Source organism: Pteropus vampyrus, unplaced genomic scaffold (genome assembly GCF_000151845.1).
Source record: "Pteropus vampyrus isolate Shadow unplaced genomic scaffold, Pvam_2.0 Scaffold230, whole genome shotgun sequence".
NCBI lineage: Eukaryota > Metazoa > Chordata > Mammalia > Chiroptera > Pteropodidae > Pteropus > Pteropus vampyrus.
In genome coordinates, this window is record NW_011889011.1 from 683178 (window position 1) to 688938 (window position 5761).

At 38.3% G+C, this 5761-nt stretch overlaps 1 protein-coding gene across 1 annotated transcript in view; it reads left to right on the plus strand.

The window, feature by feature from the left end:
* The window catches only part of PRKN (parkin RBR E3 ubiquitin protein ligase), an 899371-nt gene that overhangs the window by 144238 nt on the left and 749372 nt on the right, over positions 1-5761 (plus strand). The window lies entirely within an intron of this gene.

Genomic DNA, 5761 nt, shown 5'->3' on the forward strand with positions numbered 1-5761 from the left:
GAATTTTATGAGTATAGGGTTTTCGAATGAAGAACGAACATAAGGGATGGAGAAGGTGTTGGGACTATGATGACGGTTTTTTGTGGGGAGCGTTTTTTTGAGATGCTAGGGGTGATGGGGACATGTGGTACTTTGTGCTAGGGTCAAACATACAATTAAGGTACTTACATATCCCTCCCAACCTTCTCTTTCTCTTTTCTTCTATTGCTTCTTAAAATACATTTCGGCTGATTATGTTTCCGATGATGTAGAGACATTTTAAAAAGCAGAAAGAGAACTTTAGAGTTAATGTTAGTCATTTTCAGATTCTAAGGCAACATACTACAATACCAAGAATATAATTCCTTCCTTCACCCTGTGCTACAGCCCATTTCAAAAATGCCTTTCTTTGGCACCGATGGAGATCCTTTTGTTGCTTTGACAGTATTAATACGTTTCCCCGAGTTGTTTCTTTGCCAATCTAAGTAGTCAAAGGTATAACAGGATTATCTTTGACTGTGCATGACAGAAAACACAAAACAATAACAATGAATCTACAAGGTAGAAGTTTATTTCTCTCCCACGTACAATCAATGTCGCTTTCACAGCGTCAGAGAGTTCTGGAACCAGCACGATGGAGGGCTAGAACAATATGAAATGTTTTCTGCTTAATTCACCAAATAAACTTTAGTACTTTTTTTTTAATTAGATGAAAAAATAAAATATTTCCAGGGACAAGTGAAAAAGTACAAAAATATATTTGTCTTTAAATGGAGGAAGGAGGAAAGCCAGGACTTAAATCCGCGAGCTGCCGACCGGTGGCCTTGATGTGATTTGGTGAGGAGGAAGGCTATCCTTCGCATGTACTGGGCACCTAGGGGAAAAAATATGTGGTAAATGCGCAAAACGGAGATAAATCTAAACCTCTGCAGTACCAAGGTTGTCCAGAAGGAGAAATTAATATAAATATTGGCCTCAGACTGATGGTGCGTCTGCCGCCTCTAGCAGAACAGCGTACCTCAGAGCATCCCGGAAGCCGTTCAGGTGGCATGGCGTCGATGCCCCCAGAGACAGACAGCCTCGCCAAAGGGCACGTGTCATCAAACGTTATAAATCAAACAAGGGAGATTCCTCCTTGAGAGAAGGTGGGCATGCACCGTAAACGGAAAGATTGGTTTCCCCCGAACTTGAGAAAATAAAATGGCATTTTGAAACAGTGCACAACAAATATGTTTCATGTTAATTAAAGCATAATAGAAAAAAATGCAACCTAAAACAGAAAACGTACATAATAGAAAAACGGTGGCTATTAAATAGAACATAATTTTAGCTATTGGAATTTTTGAAAAAAAAAAAACCAAAAAACCAAAATCCTCAGGGGATGGGTTTAAACAACAAATTAGGTGATTCTGAAGAGAGAATTAGTGAACCAGAAGTTATATAGGAGGCAGTGGCTCATAATGGGACACAGGTTGAAATGCGAAAAGTAATTTTAAGAGACTAGGCGTTTGGAATGAGATGGCTGAACATATATCTGACAGGACAATGAGAACAAAGGAGAGACAATTTTCTAAGAGAATGGCTGAGAACTTTCCAGTATGAATACGTCCTCTGATTCAAGAGTACATGGCCCCAAGCAAGATCAATAAAAAAGCAAGCTTTTGGTCTCAATGAGGATAATTAGAAATAAGCTCACTCCATAAAGGGACTAAAGCACCGAGGAAAAAGAGAAGATCTTAAAATCAAGTAAAGAAAAGAAATTACCTAGAATGAAACTGTGCTTCAGATGCTCCTGACAGGAAAAACAAGAAAAACGGTAGTGGAGTAATATCTAAGTGTGGGAAGCACCTGCTAGCTTAGAGTTCCATACCCAGCATACCTGGCAGAAATATTGCTCAAGAGGGAGGAAAATGAAGATATTTGTCGACAATTGGGAGTATTCGCACTCAATCTTGAAAGAACTATTAACGTATTTATAACGGGGAAGGATGAGTTTGAACCCAAGATGAAGAAATGGGATGTAAGGGATGATGCTCAGCAAATACAAGGGTAAATATGGGTAAATATAAGTGAATATTGATGTAAAAATTAATATTGATTAGTTTGATGGGTATAAAAACAGGAAACAAAGTAGTAGATAAAATAACATTTAAGAGAAAACAGTGATCAGTTAACATGGAAATATTCTCAAGGTCTCATTAATGATCAGCTAAATTAGTATGAAAACAGTATTGTATGATTGTATTCTTACCCGATGGGCCAAAATTTAAAAGCTGACAATACCAAGTGTTGGTTGAGATACAGGACAATGAGTGTTCTTCTCCATGCTGGTGGGAATATCGATAGATTCAGCCACTATAGAGAGCAATTCACAACTTCACAGTAATTAGTGAAATTCAAGATATGCATATTCCGCAACTCAGGGTACATGAGGAAACATCCGTATAGATGATCGTGACAGGACCATCTGAGTCAGTGCAAGAGGAGAAACAGAATAGCTGTCTTTAAATAGGGGAATGGATAAATAATCAGTGTTTTATTCTCATAGGTGATGATAAGTCTATGATAATTCTATAATAAAGACAAATGACCCAGATCTATCAACATTAATTAATCTCCAAAACACAGTGTTAAGTTAAAAAAAAAAAAAAGGTCATAAATTGCAAAGAAATGTGCAGTAAGATATAATTTATGTGAAATTTTAAAACAAGTCCCAAGTGAAACAATCGTATCTATTGTATCGGGTAGGGTAATCATATAACATTTTGTTGAAACAGAATATATTTGAGAGTTAAAGGGTACCTTAAAATATAACTAAATTATATGTATGCCTTTGAAATATTTGTTTTTCAACTCATGGATTTATTATGTTAGTAGAGCCATAAACTAATCAATATGATTTTCAAAAATAAAAATTCTCATAATGAAAAATTTATGTTCTTTAGAGCAAAGTCATATCTTTATATTCATTGTTTGAATATTAATATTAGTGGAGTCATTATTCTTTGTACATATTAGTATTTTAATAAATTTCCTAATGTGTCATAAAGTATTTATCTGAAGATTTTAAGATTATAATCTTATGATTTCATTTTATTATAAAATTGCCTCAGTCCTCAGCTTTATAATTAATGATTTTAGAATTATTGACTCCTTAAATTGATTCTCTCTAGATCATAATACTTTTAGTTAAGAAATATTCTCTCTCTCTAGGGATTGAGATACCAGTAGACTCTCAGAAAATTCTGCTAAATGTCTAATATTCTCTTTATATTTTTAATCGAAATATGGAATTATTTCAACTGAAACAATAGATTACATAAACTCTCATAAAAGTGTACAGCATTGTAAATGACAATACCCCCACAGCAAGAGCCTTCAGATTACTGTGCGCTCAGTGACGCGACTTCCCACACAGATCTCAGCTACACCTGACCTCAAGTTTCTGTTTCTTGTTTACCCACTTACTGGGGCCTGTTGGCTGGTGTGTATTTCGCAGGACGGGGACTGGCCAAGCACCCCTTGTTGGTGTACCGGTGGCTGGTAGGGTGCATCCTTGTGTGCTTCTCCCGCCCCCAATCCAGACCAGAAGTGAGTTCCCCTGGCTCCCTGCGTGCTGTGCCGAGGGGGACATGTTACTTCTGTCACACCTGGCAAGGACCAGGAAAGGAGAGATGAGTTATCCCGGGTCAGCTCTAGGACTTAACTCTGTGTTCAGCTGAGACGATGGCGGGTCGCCCCTTCATCGTCAGCCCTGGAGCAATCACCTCCTGCTCAGGACTCTCGCGCTGCTTACTGCTTTCTAGTTTGTGCTCCAGTTTCTTCTGCGAATACTTTATCTCATTAAGGACAGAATATTTGTCCAATTCACTCTAGTTTTCCCTGAACTCTCCTAGAATCGACAAAAAAACGCCGGAACTGATATCAAGGGTGCAGGATAGACAGTTAATATACAAGAGCCAGTTTTCTTACGTACCAGCAATGGCCAAGGGGAATTAGAGATTAAAAACACAATAGCATGTGCATTAGCACTCCCCAAATGGAAAACTTAGATATAAACCTAGCAAAATGTTTATAGGATCTGTCTGAGGAAAGCCATACAACTTAAATAAAAGAAATCAAAGAACTAAATAAGTAGACATTCCATGTTCATGGGTAAGAAGACTCAATATTATCAAGATGCCAGCTTCCCAACTTGATCTAAACAATTTCAACTCCAATTAAAATCAAATCCAACTGATATCAGTCTTGTTCCTTGGTGTTTACTCAGGTGAGTTCAAAACGTATGTCTACACAGTTCGTGCACACAGATGTTTTCAGCGGCCTTTTTCATAAATGCCAAAACTTGGAAGCAGACCTACATGTCCTTCAGTAGGTGAACGGATAAGCGGTGGTACATCCAGACAATAAAATACCATTCGGAGCTAAAAAGATATAATATCAAACGGTGAAAAGACACGGAGGAAACTTAAGTGCGTGTCACGAAGTGAAAGAAGCCCATGCGAGACGCCTGCATGCCATGTACGTCCAGCTATACGGCATTCTGAGGAAGAGAAAACGACGGAGATGAAAAAAAAAATCAACGGTCGCCAGGGGTTCATCGAGAGGGCAGGGTGAGCAGTCGGAGCCTAAAGGTATTTTTAGGACAAAAAAAACTCCTATTCTTTATGATACTATAATGGCAGATACATACCATTATACATTTGCCAAGACCCATAAAATGTACAACCCCAGGAGTGAACCCTAACACACCATAGACTTCGAGTGATAACAGTGTGTCAGTGCAAGCTTACTGATTGGACCGCTCCATCAGTGAATGACCTGCACTGCTCTGGCGTGGGGTGTTGACAGCTGAACAGGCTGTGTGCGTGTTGGGGAAGGGGGTCCAGGGGAACCCTGCACTTCTCGCTCAGTTTTGCTGTGAATCTAAAACTGCTATAAGAAATAAAGACTATTAAAAACGAAACAAATTTTTTTTTAAGGCTGGAGCTCTGAATACACACTATAGATATATCAAGATTATTAGAGATTATGTTCTCATCAGCAGTTTTGTTTTTTTTTTCAGTGGTAGAATATAGTTTAAGATGAAAACTAGTCTGAGATTATAAATTAATTAACATCTGCCAAATACAAATCAGTCATGGAGGCCTACTAATGAAATAAAATGAGAAACTTCAGACTTAATTCTCATTTTATCTAAAATGACATCTCGAGTGCTTGAAAACATGTATTATACATGCTAGTGACTTTAAGCCCGAGGCTGTGAATTTCTTGGTGCACTGGACAGATTTAAGAAGCCACTCCTGTGTCAACCTTCCCGGAAATGACAACATTTTGGCAGTCATATTAGAGTGACTTAAATTTGCTATCACTCAAATTAGTAAAAATACATTATGATTCTGCCAACAACTTAATTTTTTCTCCAACAAAAATATTTGCCTTTTCAATATTAAGTGAAAAACATAGAAAATGGTACTGCACAGTGGTGGGGATTTTGCCAGCCTGACGCATTTTGGGTGGATCTGTGAGGGAGGGCACAGCGGTCCCCTGTTCCTTTCCAGGAAGTCTAAGTCACTTGCTCCTTCCTCTGTTGTGCTTTGTGTGTGCTGCCATGTAATTACTTGTCATATTTTCACTTACCGCTCGGAAGGTGTGCTTGTCAATGTCGTGAAAGTCTCATCGCTTCAGACCTCCGATGGGGCTGGATACATTGTCCTACTGCTATTAAGTCTTAGTTAACAAATAACATGTAGCCCCTACGACTCCAGCTCTTGTTCGTGAC